This window comes from Myotis nattereri, assembly GCF_964212035.1.
Source record: "Myotis nattereri genome assembly, chromosome: 17".
Taxonomy (NCBI): Eukaryota; Metazoa; Chordata; class Mammalia; order Chiroptera; family Vespertilionidae; genus Myotis; species Myotis nattereri.
Window position 1 is genome coordinate 17,003,793 of NC_138092.1, and position 18,615 is coordinate 17,022,407.

Genomic DNA, 18,615 nt, shown 5'->3' on the forward strand with positions numbered 1-18,615 from the left:
TGAAGATGATATTCTTTTACTGTATTCACTTAGACTTTTAGGACTTGGAGAAAATTATCAAATTAGCAAAAATATTTTACAACTTATCACTCAGAGGAATATAGCATGTGCATATTTAGAATAATATGAGTACTTTCTGAGATACGGATTTTAAATGAAACTAGTTCCTGATTAGAATGCAGCCCTGGGTGCTCTGTGTATATAATTTGAGCAACTTCTTTACAAACACAGTATGGTTACAATTTAAGACAGTGGCCTGAGAATTATTAATTCCTGTGGTATATCCCAATCATATATTTCACAAGGATCTCTTTGGAGTTGCTATGGCTGTCTTTACTACTGGTACAGAAGTTCCACATAAATTCTCCTGTGGCTGCATAGACACACTACCTGAGAAAAAAGCATGTATCAGGTGTGCCGATGGGCTATAATGGGAGAAATCTCTGTGCTTCTATTAAGTAAAGAACAAACATTATCAGAGAGTGATTTCCCAAATCTAGGGTGTACACATTCGAACAAAGGGATCAGTAAAACATAAAAAAAAAAGGTGATAATTATAGAATTAAGGTTACAGCACTGAGATCTTTACTGTGTGCAGAAAACATGAATTATGAGCAGTGGCTTTCATCAAGAACTGGGAGGGATTTTATGGAATGGAGTTTCTCAACTGTAGTCATGATGTGAAAACAGAAGCCACAGATGTTGACTCATGTCCTAGAAAGGTGGGGGGGGTTAGAGGTTAGAGATTGGCATGCTGGGAGAAGTTAGAGGAGAGAGCAAAACACATTCCAGAAAGAATGTGATTTACTAGTACTTGGAAGAAATAAAATGTGCTGAGATGTATCAGTCCTTTCCACACCAAAAAAAACAAGTTTCTGATCTGACAGATATGGAAGCACGTAATACCAAACATAGAAATAAAGTCTTTGAACAGCTTTTGCAGTTTCATCCTGACATTGTATGTCTCCTGTTGCTGATATGCCACTCACTTGTAATAATAATAATGACATTTATTAAGAGGTTACTATTTTCCAGGCTTGTGCTAAGCACTCCTTACACAAAATCTCATTTAATTATCCCAACAAACCTAAGACATGAATAATAAGCTAAACCCCATTCTACTGCTGGGAAAACTGAGTCATAGAAAGACTAACTGGTTACAACTCACATAACTAGTAAGTAATGATGCCAGGGTTCCAAGCCTAGTCTTCTAACCTCCTAGCCAGCCAAAAAGTTTCCAAAGGGCTCCAGGCCGCATCGATTCACAGTTCTAAAGCAGGTTACCTGACAGAACTCAGGAAAAAAAGAACTGATTAAAAACCAGTTTCTGATGCTAAAGTGATTTAATCCTTTCTCTGTACCCAAAAACACAGAAATAAACAAAGTGACAGGTAACCCATATCATCAAGTTTTTAAGGACCCACAAGGATGAAGCAGACTGGCAAAGCACAGATTTGACTAAGAATACTTCCTAGCACTGCTTGCTTTGAAAATTGTCCCTGAAAAAAAGAAAGTCTAAACCAACAGCCATAAGTGCTTTGTTAAGAACTAAATATAGCTGACAATCGGCAGAAGACACCCATATTGTAGTGCTCCTGTTTTTTTAACAGCAAGATTGTTAAACACCTGTTCCTGTGTTTGTGTATCTATGTGTGCTTTGTTCATATAAACTTTTCCAATCTGTAAAATAAAAAGGAATGCACAATTCCTGAGTGAAGAGTAGACAAACTAAGATAGAGAAGTCAGAAATACAAATACAAAAGGGAGTGGGGACATAGAGACAGTGAGAGAAAGAGATAGAGACTGACTGATTTCTTTTCCAGAAAAACAAAAAAAAAACATGACATTGAAAGTGTCAATCTAGGGGAAAAAAAGTCTCAAAACACAGGGACATGCGGAATGCACTCATGTGCTTTGGGACTCCATCTGAAGAGACACTGGGTGCATCTGAAAATCCTAATGATATGCTAAAGACTATTTGCTTTCAGTGACCTGAACCTAACCAATAGCAATACTGTTACTGTTGTTGGTGATTATTAAATGGTACAGTTTAAAAAGGTTACAGTTTAGGAGACTTTAGAATTTTGGAAGTAGTATGAAGAACAAGCCATACTTATTTATTTTTTAAATTCCTCTACCATACCACCAAAAAAGGTTTAAAAAATGTTCTAGAGAACTAAGTAATTCTATTCAGTTGTATACTGAGGGAGCTTGATTTTGAAAGCTTTGTATTTTACTTGCATTAGCACAGCTCTGGAATAATGAGGTGTATGCTTTGAGATTCTGATCCTGGCTCTGGCCAATTAGTTCAGGTGATTAGAGCATCATTCCAATACACCAAGGTTGTGGGTTTGACCCCTCATCAGGGCATATTCAAGAATCAATCAATGAATGCACAAAGGACATTGATTGAACAATAATCAGTGGATAGAGTATTGGACTGTGGATTGGTCAAGGGCACATGCCCGGGTTGGAGCCTTGATCCCCAGTAGGGGACGTACAGGAGGCAGCCAATCAATCAATGATTCTCTCTCAACATTAATGTTTCTCTCTCTCTCTCCCTCTCCCTTCCTCTCTGACATCAATAAAAATATATTGAAAAAAAATATTGAGAGGGGAAAAAAAAAAGCAGCCATCCTTTTTTCCCCTCCTGTACTTATTTTTCTCAACTCTTATCTTTAGCCTAAGGTCTCTCAACCCTTAACCTTTAGCTCCACTGTGGAGCTTTAAAACACACACACACACACACACAAAAAAAAAAAACAGCTCAAAGAAAATCAGCCTTTTATCTTAAAACAAAGAGGTCTGGAATTCCAAGAAACTCACCCAAGTCCACTGGATGCAAAGTGAAGAGCTGGTGGGGCACAATGGGTCCCTGCTGGTACCTAGCACTGGTCCGGGTCTGCAAGGTGGTCCTTGGTGGAACCCCGCCACACAATCCGAGTCACAGCACCATAATGTTGGGACAGTGGGAACAACACCAGGTGTTAGAACAGTGGGATCAGACAGACATGGGTTCAACAACCTCGGTACTTGAGTTCTGGCTAGGAAAGAATTCACAGCCAAGACTCAAACTATAAGATAACATTTATTTAGAAAATCACAGAGGTAGAAGAAGTAATTTCTAGAAGAAAATAAGTTACAGAGACAAAAGAAGGATCCGAGGAGCTTGGGAGTGAATAGGGTAATGGTAAAGGCACTGGTGTGCTTCCAGGAGGGAGAGAGGGCTGGGTCTCCCGTCCTAAGGGTGTTAACGGTGGAGATTTAGGGGAGGTCTCAGAGGAAGATCTCCATAGATCTTTCCAGGTGTGTCCTTTCAGGGTCTAGGCCTCCACTGATTGATTGGTTGGCTCCAGGGCAGGGGTCATTATACAATGCAGCTTGTCCTGAGGTCAGCCTGGGGGGTCCCTTGTCTGGTTTTGCTGCTTTTCTGGGTCTGGAGCTGAAATACAGCTGAGGCCTAGATGTTATCTCTAGGAAGAAAAGGTCACGGGCCCAAATGATATGCTAGGGAGGAAAGGTGGCCCTGGGGGCAAGGTCCAACCCTTCATTTGTCCATTGCTAGGCACCTGGGGCTTTCTACCCTGGTGACCATCTGTATCTGGCCCATCGTCCTTGCTCTGCTCATGTCTGTCTAACTGACTACCACATCATAATCTTCAAAACAGCTAAAATTAAGCAGTATGGTTGTCTCAACTGCTAACCAACATCCAATCTGATTGTCCAGTTATACTTTGGATCCATTCTAAGTGTTTAGTTCTGTGCCATATCACCTGTTATAGATCTTATCACCCATGATCTAAAATAAAATTAGACAGTATAAAATAAAATAGTATTTATTTCTCAAAAACGCCATAAGGCACTCTCCTGGTATTCATATGACACTCTGTGATGGCAAAAGTGGTAAGAAAGTGTCCTCTTGCCTTGCACACTGCACACAATGCTGTTTCCCACATATTCTATAAATATATTCTTAGAATATTCCCTGTCTCCTAGGGGCACCATATCCTATGGTTATGCTCTAGTACTTGTAGGAATCAAAGATATCAGCATGTCTATGGTCATTGTAGCTATGTATAAAAGGAGGGCAATTGGAGGCCAAACCAAGACCCCTTCATCTAACTATGTAGGCAACAAAGGTATTCCACACCAGATGGAAATACCATAGAGTGCTAAGGGAAAAGCAAGAAGATGGAGCCTATCACCTGGTGACTGATAGCACTTTGTGAGGACATGGGAAATATTCACTGGGAACTCCCAAAACTGATACCTGCCCTTGAAAGACTTTGTAAAGAGCTGGTGACACGGCAATGTGTGGAGACATATAAGTAGGTGACAAAAATAAAAATTATTATATAAATACTAGAGGCCCGATGCACGAAATGTGTTCAAGAGTAGGCCTTCCTTCCCCCGGCTGCCAGCACCGGCTTCCCTCTGCCACCCAGGACCTGGACTTCCCTTGCAGCCCTGGCTTCATCTGGAAGATTGTCTGGAAGGACCTCTGGTCTAATTAGCATATTATGCTTTTATTATTATAGATTCCCCTGCCTTCTAATGAGAGAAACTCCTGGTAATTAGCAGGTATCCTGCTTGCTATCAGTTTTTAATTATAGCTATGCAAGTTTTAAAAAAAGCTGAGACAGAACTCATTGTTCTACCAAAGGAAAAAAGTGAAGGGCCTCAAAGATTTGGAAAAGGAGGATTGGAGCTTGAGGAGAGTCAAAAGAGACAGGAAAGTTGTGGCTGTGTGGCTAGGAGAAACCTGTGAAGATATATCAAGCATGGAGGTTTGGAGTGAAATGGTGTTTCCTGTGAGATAAAATCCCTCTTGCTGGTTTTGTTTTGTTTTCAGTAAAATATATGCTTTGGGGCAAATAACTTCTTTAGAGTAAATGAGAAGAATTGTTGGTCTTTGCTCCAAACATGGGGACAGCTAATATCTGGGTTACACAGACTGTTAATGTGAATATAATTCAAGTTATTTATTCCACATTGGTCTTTCATATTAGATTAGAGCTTCTCTAGGACTTAGGACTGTCTGCCTGTCACTCTCTTCCTTTTCCTGGCACACAGGAGGCAACTGATAAATATATTTTCGACCCAGCTGCTGGTCTGACTGACTCATTCACTTTAATTTTTTATCTGAAGACATAGAAGCATCACACCCCTATCAAGCTTTTCATGTGCTGATACAGTTTAGACCCCAAGACTTCACATTCTGGAGAGTCACATAAGAGATTTAGAGATCAGAGATTCCAAGCAAATTCTAGAAGTGGCAGTGGTATGGTATCTAACACTCCCAGCTACCCATAGACATTGTCATGGTTGAAGAACCATTTAAGACACATCACAGAAATACCTTCTAGTGTGAGGTTACTTGTTAATTCTACAACACAGATAACTCTACAAGTACCCAAATCAAAAAAGAAAACAAACAGCTGGAGACTACCAAGCAGAAATACAGATGCCAACATTCCTCCTATATCAGAATAAAGAACGATTTCCACTGGAGACCCAATGAGATGAGATTTGGTCAAGGAGAAAAGCATATAAACCATTTTGCATTCACTGTCTCCTTCTTTCTTCTTTTTCCCTACAGACATTTTGATTCATAGATTAGAAAAACAATGCAAAGGACTCTTTGTCTCAACTTTTCAACTTCAGAAAGAACATGCATTTGAAAGGAATGGCTGGAATCAATATTTGATGAATTGTGCCCTCAATAGCACTTGGATGGTGGCTAATCATTGTACCCAAAGCTGATACCTGCCCCTGACTCAGCAGTGACTCAAAGATCCAGGACTTTTTGTTATTAGAGCATTCTGACAACATCTGCTCTTGAGGTATAAAAAAGGATCACTCGCCAGCATTGCAAATTTAGATGACAATATGGAAATAAGATCCCTGAATTTTTCTAAAATCTGTCATTGTTTTTCAATCTTATTTTCATCTGTTAATGTAATCGTACTTTCTCTCCTTCTTGCCAGTTGGATGAACTGTTTTGTAGTGGTTAAGGGGGGAGACAGATTGCTTCATTTTTGTTTTTTGTTTATTTCTTGTTTATACTATTAAATAAGATTGGATTACATTGGACAAAACATTTAATTATTCTAAGCTCAGTTTCCTCACCCATAAAGTAAGAATGATGATACAGTGCCATTTTATAAGGGCAATGTGAAGATTAAATAAGATAATGGATATAAAATACCCAGCACAGTGTCTAGAGTAGCAGTTCTCAACCTGTGGGTCGTGACTCCTTTGGCAGTCGAACAACCCTGCATATCAGATATTTACATTACGATTCGTAACAGTAGCAACATTACAGTTATGAAGTAGCAACGAAAATAATTTTATGGTTGGGTCACAACATGAGGAACTGTATTTAAAGGGCCAGAAGGTTGAGAACCACTGGTCTAGAGCAGTGGTTGGCAAACTGTGGCTCGCGAGCCACATGTGGCTCTTTGGCCCTTTGAGTGTGGCCACGAAGTTTCAATCTCACTATACGTGCGCGCCCACATGTGGTATTTTGTGGAAGAGCCACATTCAAGGGGCCGCAGTTTGCTGACCACTGGTCTAGAGCATATCAAACAAAGCCTCTAAACATTTGTTCTTGTATCTAAATGTGAGTTCTCCTTGTATTAAAAAATGGTCCTACTTTTATGACTATGTTTACCTAATTTGATTCATTATCATTTTTCCTCTTGTTTAAAATCACTTCTGAACCTCTTAAGAATCACAATATTTTAAAAGCACATTTAATATGGGAGGGAGACCATGTTTACAATGATAATTCACATAAACAGTTTCCTTGAGGGCATGGACTTCATTGTTCTCCTAAATGCAGCATCCCCAGCACCTGGGACAGTGAGTGGCTGACACATAATAGGTGCTCAATAAATAATATGTTGAATGAATGAAACAAATTGGAAACAATTTAGTAGGAATACACTACTTTACAGGGACATTTAGTAGGGCAGACAAACATATATTTGTTAGTGTAATGAGACTTTTATTCCCTGGAAACTAAGGCAACAATGTGGATGCCATTTATGGCTTGTCACCATGACTTGTTATCTAAGTCATTTCCGGGCAATTCAACTAAATGACCTTATTTTCAAGAGCTGCTTTTATGATTAAACATGTGGCATATATCGCCCCATTCTGTTTCCTGGGATGGGGAGATAGAATAGCAAGTGTTTGCCACTGATAAAATAAAAATGAATTTAAGGGCTTTACTATTAATCTTATAAGAAATATACAGCTTGACATGACTTGCATATAAGCAAAGGAAAACTTATTTTATTTCCCTTTTTTAACTTTTTCTCCAAATCTAATTTTTGTTTCCCCTCAGGCTCTAATCAGACTAGGAATTTCACAATTAAATAGAAAATAAATTCTACTGTTATAGTAAACATGTGAAAATATAATGTCTTTAACCAGGCTCTTAGTTCATAAATTCACAGGCAAAGACCAGTCTTTTCAATGGTAAACTTAAATGAAGTACCCATTAAGTCTGAAAAGTTTATACTTTTTCTTTTCACTAAATATGTGTCTGGGTTCTTTCCACTCGTCTTATAATAATCGTTAAAAGGGAGGATTGAGCCCTGACCGGTTTGGTTCAGTGGATAGAGCGTCGGCCTGCGGACTGAAAGGTCGCAGGTTCAATTCCAGTCAAGGGCATATACCTTGGTTGCGGGCACATCCCCAGTGGGGGGTGTGTAGGAGGCAGCTGATCGATGTTTCTCTCTCATCGATGTTTCTAACTCCCTATCCTTCTCCCTTCCTCTCTGTAAAAAATCAATAAAATATATTAAAAAAAAAAAAAGGGAGGATTGAGACAAGTAAAGCAAGGCTAGGATAAAAGATAACCATAAATGACTGAAAAATTGGAAAAGATTGTTATAACCTTTTCATTCTCTATAGTTAAATATTCCTTTTACTTGTGATATATACAGATGGATCATTTTCAGCTTTAGAGACACCAAAAAGCCTGCATAATTTGCAAACATTTCCCAAATTTACGTTTACCTTCAGTGTATTTATCAAAACATTCTCCTTGTACTCTCATTTACCTAACAGTTTCCTTAACCTCAAATGTTAAGCTTTCTACATTATCTCAGATTTACCTTATACAAGAGTATCTAGGATGCCGAGGACTTGTGCTTTTTCATAATGCACATTAAAATAAATACAGACAATTAAGATGAATATCTGTCCACATGCCACCCACCAAATATTGCATGTCCCAGTGCAATGTGTACCACACTTTGGGAAACGTGACTTAGTGTTATCAACAGTAGAGTCAACGTCTTTTGCAAAATCAATAAAACAACACCTCCTGCCAACATTTGTGGAAAAGACTGTTGTAGCTGCAGTTCTTCAATATAAGTCTACATCATGTCCAAAGTGTTTGGGGATTGTTTCTACTCTGTAGTCAAATCAGAAATACAAGAAATAAAATGTTTTTAACAGGGGCTTCTACACTTACACTGCCAGAGAGCACTTGAAGGATTTCTCTACATCCCAACTGGGGAAATCATGGTGGGGGATTGGCAGCAGCCCTATTTTAATGCTGTCCACTGATGAGAATGCCCAACTGAAGGTCTGAAACTGAAACAATGATTGGCCAGGAATTTCAACAGCTCTTTTCTTGATCCTAGGAATTGGAAGAATAGCGAAGTATTTAGTGTCTGAAGAGTAAATCTTTACTACTTTTAGTCTTGCATTTGGAAGAGTGTTAGGGAAACAGTAAACAAATTTCTTCTCATGAGTTGCATTCCCTTTGGAGAATTTGCATTCCTTCTTTACATCCCTCAAAGAGCCATAAAAACACATCAATTCAAAAAAAAGGGGGGGGGAGTTAATATTTAAAGGAAAAGTTAGGAATCAATTACCCTCAGTTTAATAATAGCTAACATTTATTGAGTACCTATGATATGTTCAGGACTGTGCTAGTCACTATATACCTGCATTATCTGTTCTGTTATAATTACAATAACCCAATATGTAAGAACTTTTATTGCCATGATTTTTACAGAGAAAACAAACAAACTTAAGTTTCAGGCAGGACATAAACTCAGTGTTCTGATCCCAAAGTTGAAGCTTTTAACTATTACATGTTTACAAAGCCTCAGCCAATCCTTTAAAAGCACCTGCCCATTTAGATTCACTAATTATCTTCCTGATTTCAGCATATATTTCCTTATATGTTAAATCAATAATAAACATAAAACTTGGTAGCCAATTAAACCAAAGGAATATTGTACGAGTTGCAAATGAAAGCTATCAAGAAAAGTTAACAATTATAGTATATTTACTGTATGTCAATCACTTTATATACATTAAATTAAATCCTTAAAACAATATCATACTCATTTCCCAGAAGAAACTGGAACCTTAGAAAATAAGGAACTTGATCAAGAGTATATAAAAGAAATGGCATTTTAACCAAGCCATCTCACTTTAGGGCCCGATCATCATAATTAATACACTAAAGAGAATTTAGGTGAATAAAATAATTTTCAAGGTATTTATTTGAAGGATTCTAGCCAGCAGAATCCTCATCTTCAATGCATGAAGAGGGTGGAAGTAAAAGATCATGGCAGCCAGTATAACAAGTTAGTTTTTATTCTGAAATGAAAAGCCATTATGAATTTTTGAAAAGAGGTGTGTGATTTGTCTTATATCTTAAAGAGACAGTTTCTCTGTAGAAGTTCAAGGACAAAAGCCTAAAGCCCAGTGAGGAGGTTCTTTCAATGACCCAGATGATGATGGTTTCAATGAAGGCAGTGGCTGTGGAGATGAGATGTAATCAGGTAATTTTTTATTTATTTACTTATTTTTGGTTAATCTTCACCCAAGGGAGGAAGGGAAGGATGGAGGAAGGGAGTTTATGGAGAAACTGACAGTCTTACACATTACAGATGAAAAAATAGTACAATCTTATGAAGAGAAATTTGGCAATTTTTATTTAATTATAAATGCATTTATCCTTTGACCCAGAATTTTGCTTTAGGGAATTAGCATACAGAAGCATATGCATGAAAGGACATATGTTCAGCTATTTATTAAAATCCTGCTTCTAATAGCAATAAAACCAAGTGTCATCAAATTCAAGCTTGTAATATACATTGTGGAACATCCACCCAAGAGAATATTATACAGCTATAAAAAGAAAGGAGCAAGCTGGACACGGGAAGAGCTCCAGGATATATTATTGAGTTTATTTAAAGAAAAGTCATAAAATAGGATAAACAGCATATCTTCTGTTTATAAAAGGGTGCAACTAAAGTACACAGGGACAGGGGTTGGAGAGGCACATCTTAAAACTGTTCCAGTTAAATTTTTGAATCATATGACTGTATAAACAATCCAAACCAAAAAAGAAGTTTAATAAAATAAAAACAAAGAAGAACTGTAGTCAAATCCTGATTTACTTATAGATTACGTAAGCCTTAATAGTAATTTAACCACCCTGGGTTTGGTTTGTTAGTCTATGAATTTAGAAAAACAAATCTTGCTTATTTCATATTTTTTTCTTTATAATAAATGATATAAAATACATGAAAGTGCTCTTGAACTATAAAATGGCATGGAAGAAGGATATCTTTTTTTTTTTTTTTTTTTTTTTAGTTTTCTTAAAATGACTTGCTGGCAAACAAAGTAGGCAGAATCTAATCAAGTAAATATATGAACAGAGAAACCTCTACTATTCAGTATAAGCTCTTTATTCATTCTTCTCATTCTTCATTAATGAGAATTAATGTGGGGTTTTCTCTAGTCACACCTCTCAATTCTGGCCAGTTCTTCATTTAAAAAGAATGATTCTGGAGCATTTAAACATACACTAAAGATCTTTCCTAAGTTCGGTGCTCAGAAAAATCATAGAGTTAGAACAGTAATACCCAGCCCTGGTTGATGAGTGTCAGATTTCCCAAAAGACAACTATTCCAAATTTATCAAAATTCCCTCTAAAAATATTTTTAAAGTTAATTCATTTTACCTGTGACTGCCATATGACACTCTGAGACCAACTATAAGCAAAGTGGCAATGTGCCTCAAATCCCAGCATATATAGTATTATGTAACCAGCCCAGTTTATGAGGTCAGTCAGAAGGAATTAAGAATGTCCATAAAAATTTTGAAATCTCAAACCAAGAAATAAAATTTTTAACATTAAAATTATTTGAGTCAATCTTTAAAGGGAAAGGTCATAAAAACCGTAAGATAAACACATTTCTAAACAAAATTTAAAGAAATATGTATATTATTTTGGTGAATTCTGTATTTAAAAAGTGAAAAAGCACAGATATACACCTTACATGACTGCACAGGATCTGGAAATGTAAAGCATGCATCTCTAACACCGCTGGAACATGCTGTATGAGCGTGCCATGTTCAGTAATACTGCAGAACCCAGAAAAGCAAGGCCATCTGCTGAAGTACATTTTTGCTCATCTAGAGCTCAGTTTGGTAGAAATGTAGTCTGTTTCTCTTGCATACCCAAAGTCCCCACTAAGGACTCACACCACAGAATTACTGTGGTTTCACTACAAAATTTCAATGACTTCCACAGAACATTTCTAGATTACACTGGAAATTCTTATAAACACTTCTTTATGTCTCTGTCTTCCACCATTGCTGAGGTGTTATCTATCTGTTCTTGCACGTCCTGGATGCTATGTCCTGTAACCTTGTGCTGTGACCTCAGCATGACAGCTGTGCTGATGGCTTTGGCTGGGGCTGTTGCATTCACTCACCAAAAGAAGCATAGTATTTGGCTCCTCGCTTTTACTGTATGCTTGCTGCTCCTGGCTGTTGGCCTCCTGACAGGTCGCTCTGTCAGTTTTACTAGGTAAAAGGTCCTAAGACAGCTTGTTTTACATAGATGGGCTGCATCATTTTACTGACATCTCCTCAGCCACAGAGCAAATATTACTGCCCTAAATCTCCAAACTTCATACTTATGACCCTTAAGTGAGCCCATTCTTCATAAAAATCCCTGGCGCAGTAAGGATAATTACATTCATGTGATTGTAGGTGAATTGGGAACACAGAATATAGGTTATGGCCTTTTGTACAATTAGTCGAGGATTCAGGTAATTAAAAAATAAAAAAATTTGAATATTCCAATATTATTTATTGGAGTCATTTTTGGAGGCTCAAAAACACATGATTAATTTTAAACCAGGGAAATTTTAAAAGATCATAAAATTCTGGCACTAAGTAATTTTTTTAAAAAAACATTTTTTTAAATTTTTCAGATAAGAAAACTGTAACTCAAAGATTTGTTCCAGGTTATAATGGCTTTCAACTAGAAGTTGGTTGACACATTCCCATAATATTTCCACCACACTTTCATAATTTGTATCCTGAAAGACAAGCTCCAAATTAGGAATTCAGTATACAAACACCAAAAAAAAAAATATTTTTCACTTTTTTTTCATTTTTTTTCTCTCTTTATTGATTAAGGTATTACATATGTGTCCTTATCCCCCCATTGCCCTCCATCCCCTACTCATGCCCTCACGCCCCTGGTGTCTGTGTCCATTAGTTAGGCTTATATGCATGCATACAAGTCCTTTGGTTGATCTCTTCCCCCTTTCCCCCACCCTCCCCTACCTTCCCTCTGAGGTTTGATGGTCTGATCGATGCTTCTCTGTCTCTGAATCTATTTTTGTTCACCAGTTTATGTTGTTCATTATATTCCATAAATGAGTGAGATCATGTGATATTTATCTTTCTCTGACTGGCTTATTTTGCTTAGCATAATGCTCTCCAGTTCCATCCATGCTGTTGCAAATTTCTTCTTTTTTACTGCAGCATAGTATTCCATTGTGTAGATTTACCACAGTTTTTAAATCAACTTATCTGCTGATGGGCACTTAGGTTGTTTCCAAATCTTAGCTATTGTAAATTGTGCTGCTATGAACATAGGGGTGCATATATCCTTTCTGATTGGTGTTTCTAGTTTCTTGGGATATATTCCTAGAAGTGTGATTACTGGGTCAAATAAGAGTTCCATTTTTAGTTTTTTTGAGGAAACTCTATACTGTTCTCCACAGTGGCTGCACCAGTCTGCATTCCACCAGCAGTGCACGAGGGTTCCTTTTTCTCGCATCCTTGCCAGCACTTGTCACTTGTTGATTTGTTGATGATAGCCATTCTGATAGGTGTGAGATGGTATCTCATTGTCGTTTTGATTTGCATATCTCGGATGATTAGTGACTTTGAACATGTTTTCATATGTCTGTTGGCCTTCCTTATGTTCTCTTTCAAAAAGTATCACTTTTAATCTTTTCTCTCTTCCCTTTCTTTACATTCTTACCTGATTTCCATAAAAAAAAACCCTTCCAATCCCATGGTAGGGTTATTTGACACATGCAAGGGAGTTAGACATCTTCAGGATAAATTATGTGGCAAATCAAATACAACACGACTATCAATAATCATGGCCATAAAAACCAGCTCACTTGACCAAGGCCTAAGAAGAATCACAACAGTAAGAATAAATCAAGTAGAAGATCAGTATGGTGCTAGGCAAAGGAGAAAGATAACATGACCTGCTATTCTATTTGTGGTCCTCTACATTCGGGGTGTGTAGGTGTATATGTAAAAGTGAGGGAAGCATTCTCTGATGGGAAGCATGGTGACTCTATTTTCAACCATCAGTACTATACTAGTAATTTTTCACCTGAATGATTTGCTGCCTGTTAAAGGATATAAAGAATTTACGGATTCTGTCTGTGGTCCCAGAGAAGTGAGTTCAAGTCGCTATTCTGACACTTAGCTGCTATGTGCTTTGTGGAAGGCAATTAATTGCTTCATACTTAGGTTTCTTCCTCGGTGACAGGGAAGTAACCATGTTTCCCTCCTAGGGATCATGGTGAGGTTAAAATGAGATAGCACAAGGAGAATACTTGGTATTTACACAGAGACCCAATTAGTAAAGTCTTCATTTGCTTTTCTAAAGTAAGACTGCATTAATAAATAGCAGGGAAAATGCAAACAGTAAGGAGCAAATAGAATCATTGGCTTTGTTTCTTTGCAGATTAGCAATATTTAAAAACCCTTTCCAAGAATACTATGAATTCCTCCAAACTCCCATGGAATTCTTCCTAATGCCATCTGAAAGTTCACTGGGTTTGAGAAACTCTATTTGGAGATGACATGTTTGATACAAAAGCCTGGCGCAACATTTTCTGGGCTGGGTTTACTTTTGACCCACCTAAGGTTTATTTTTATCTCTATCCTTCTTCCCTTTTCTCTCTCTGTTTTTCTTCTTCCTGGCACTGTCCCTGATAACTCCCTGAGCAAAAATCCAGTTTTTCAATTTACTACTATGTGCCCTCCTACAACAGGTTTAGTAAGAACTGAAGGGGTGAGGCATAAATGGAGGAGAGACCATAACCTATACACACTCCCACTTCCCAGTCCCAAAGAGCAACCTTCAGTAACCTCTGTCGTGACCCTGCTTTCCTTTCTGGTTCAGTTTGTTCATCTATTCAGGGCAAGGGTGAAAGGTCACTGGGCAGAGCCACACTAATTGCACTAGGAAATCTCCCAGTAATGCAAGGACAACGGGGAAAACCGAGAAAGAAAAAATAGAATCACGAAGGAGAAACTGCTGCCAAAAATTACTATTGAATCCCTTTGGATTTATGTAGAGCATATTGCTCTGCATATAAATACAAAACCAAATAAATTTCTAAACCAGCCTGTTTAGACCAAATTGACATTTCACTGGAAACTAAATCTGTGCCTCTGTGATGCCAAAATATCTGGATGAAAAGTGAAAAACTGTGTCAATAAACAAGTATCTATTAAGCCGATTAGCCAAGTCCAGCCCAGTGCTCAGGCACTGCTGAGAAGACAAGAGAAGTAAAACAACAGGATCTTCTCTTCAAGGAGCTTGCAATACAGTAGCACACATGGCTAAGAGCAAGAGAACATTCCACATATGGACAGCATGACCTAAGATGCCAGGGCTGGGACAGCAGAGCATACAAAAGTGGGGGAAATATTACCACTCTGTCTCAAAGAATGAGTAGGACACCTATGACTGGCTGCTAGATTGAGATAGATAAAATATTAAAATTACTATATTTACTTAATTCACAGATGTTAAGAGCATCCAAACATGGTGTCCAACTATTTGTCTTATCTTTGTAGGAGCTTGCAACCAAGGATCTTCATTCCAGGAAGGAATTCTCATTGTTTATCAGGATAATTGAAACTCAAACTTTAGGGAGTTCAAAAGAAGAGCAGTTACTGTTGATGCCTAGTTTGTCCTCCCATGATTTCCCGTTTGCTCTCAGATCTCTTTTGTTCACTTATAGCCACTTGCAATGGTACGCATTATACACTCCTTCCCCTCTTTTCACTGAAACCAACATAAGGTTTGTTTGTACGTGACAACATGGCTGGACCTTGAGGACATTATTGCCAAGTAAAATAAGTTGGCTATGGAAGGACAATTTATGGCATGATTCCACTTTAATCGGTATCTAAAATAGACTGACTCATAAAATCAGAGACCAGAATGGTGGCTGCCAGAGGCTGGGGGCGAGGGGAAAATGGTGAGTTTCTAAGCAACAAGCCATCAAGTCTCAATTATGCAAGATGAATACGTTTTAGAGATTTGTTGTACAACACTAACCTGATAATTAACAATATTTTATTGCACACTTAAAATTTGTTACAAAGGTAAGTCTCATGGTAAATGTTCTTACCACAATAAAATAACATGGAAAAATAAAAATAATTAAATACACAAACCCTGAAGCTTGTTCAACTAGCCACACGGTACCACACATATATGAGGCCACATACTCATTCTTTAGTGATGATCTGAGATCCTAGGAACAGGTCTTTGCACAGCAGAAGCTATATGAGAGAGTTAATTCTGAAGATAACTGACCATTGCTGAAGAAACCCATGAGTTTATTAGAGTCCAAATTAGAATCCAAGAATCATAATCATTTCTTATTTAGGCAAGACACCTCAAAAATAAAATAGTCATATTATCTCCACCTTTAAACATGTTGGCTGTTACTAGATCTATGTGTGTAATGTGTCCAGCTATGTGCGGCCATGACTATAAAAGGAAGTAAGGTCCAGGTTTAGTTTGAGCTATGTTAAAAATACACAATAGCAATGGGTGATATGGGTAAGAGTGGACTGTTGATAGAAATAAAGAAGTTCAGTTAATCCTGACCTTAGACTATTTAAGCATATTATAGAACACATCTTCCCAGCTATCTTGCAACTTAGTTTGGTATTAATTCTTCTGTTGAGGTAGTCATTGCTATATAAATAAATGTTTGTTTGGCAATATAAATTTGTCATACTGGTAAAAATATGTTTGCATTCTCAGCCTTTCATTTCTCTTTTACAAGCTTCTCTTTTTTTCTACTGTCTCTTAATTCAAGTTCATTTTTGTCCTGAATTCCTCTGTGTTCTTGGTGGCTCTAGATCAGTGATGGCGAACCTATGACACGCGTGTCAGAGGTGACACACGAGCTCATTTTTTTGGTTGATTTTTCTTTGTTAAGTGGCATTTAAATATATAAAATAAATATCAAAAATATGTCTTTGTTTTACTATGGTTGCAAATATCAAAAAATTTCTATATGTGCCACGGCACCAGAGTTAAGTTAGGGTTTTTCAAAACGCTGACACGCCGAGCTCAAAAGGTTCGCTATCACTGCTCTAGGTCAATTGACCTACAGACAATTTGCCAACGCGCAATTAGCCAAAAGGTAATTTCCTAAATGACTAATTCACTGAAAGCAACTCCCTAGAAGGAATGGCTTTTTGCAAATTGCTTTTTGGTAAAATGGTCCATGTTCCTCCTTAGATAAGTGGCATTATCTACTCACACGGACTGAGCTATATACTTCTGCCTCCCACATCTGTATCACTAAAAAATTCAATTTGGATGTTCCCTTAACCTGTTAAAATTTGTATCTCAAAAGTCCCCCTCTCAGTTCTCTTAGTTCCAAATTGTTCCTTCCGTGTTTCAGATCTCAACACAAAGCACCAGGAACCTGAGTCATTATGGATGGATTCATTCATCCTCTCCTCACCCTCCATATGCTATCAATTGTCTACTCCTGCTGATTTTAACCTCCTTATTAAATAGAAGAATGAAATTATCAGATCTGTGTTTCCCATAAATTCCTAAGTGCTTCTCATTCTCACTTCCTCTTCATCAGGGTTGTCTACTGATGAAAGTCAGGTCTATCCATCTCCCTCTAAGCCATGCCAGGCCTATTAAAATGAGATCATAATCTGCCTCCATCTAGTTTTTGTACTTTCACATTCCTCCTCTAGTTTGCTACTAGAATAAACTACACTCCCGTATTTAAAATTATTTACAAACTCCCCGTTGTCTATAGCAGCAGTTCCCACAAGTGTGTTCTATGAAACACAAATCTTGCAAGATGATCTGTGTTCAAATGCATTTAGAAAATGCTGCAAATCCTGGAAGATGAAACACAAATACAAGATGATTTGTTTTTAAATAAGTATAGAAAATATTGCCTATTGTACCTTCCTCTTGCAAAATCACAAAAGCCATTAACATACTAAAGGCCCTGGCAAAACTTGAAGAAATACATAACATTGTCTAACCTAGCATTTTCCACATGCATTTGACTCATAATCTCTTCTTTTCCACTAACAGTCATTAATGAGCAGTGGAACACACTGAAAATGCTAGCATATTGTTATTTGATAATGCTAAGGAAGTGAAGTAAATGGTCTGACTGGTCTGACCCAGTCCACTGCCCGTCTTAATTCTTTCCCTCTCCACCTCACAATTAACATTTTGAGAACCCTGTAGAACTTGCAGTTCTTCACAAGCAGCATGTTCTTTCCCATGTGTCAGTTCCTTTACCTAAAATGCCCTATTCTAAACCCACCACCCTCTCTCACCTTCTGATTAACTCCTATTCATCTTTCAAAACACTCACAAGTTTCATCTCCTCTAGAAAACTTTTCTGACCTTTCTGACCTACCTTTGGTTTTTCTCATATCTTTCTACTCATCAGAGCACTTAACATGTTTTAATTAAAACTAGGCTTATTTCCCCCAATTTGTGCTCTCTCCTCAGTGACCAAGTTATTAGTACACTGCAGTCGGACATCCTTAGCACTGCTGTGGAGGCAGGAGAGGCTCCCACCACCTCCCCTGTGCTGGCCAGCCATCAGCCCTGCTTGTGACTGAGCAATGCTCCCCCTGGGGGAGCACACTGACCACCAGGGGGCAGAGCTTATGCATTGAGTGTCTGCTCCCTGGTGGTCAGTGCACATCATAGCGACTGGTTGTTCCACCATTCGGTCAATTCGCATATTACCCTTTTATTATATCGGATAGTAAGTGCTGAAGAAATAGCTGTTAAATTGAAATAGACCAGCCTACGATAAAGATAATAGATGATAATATAGTAAAGTTTTAAAGAATGTATAAAATACCATGATCCCTCAATATTTCAAAAATATATTTTAAAAACTTTTCTTTTTAGCAAAGCAGTTTATAGTAGGCATCTTAATGTAATTTGTTTATTAATGTTGTTAGTGACTTATAATGAAATTTCCCTTCTCCCTGGCATCT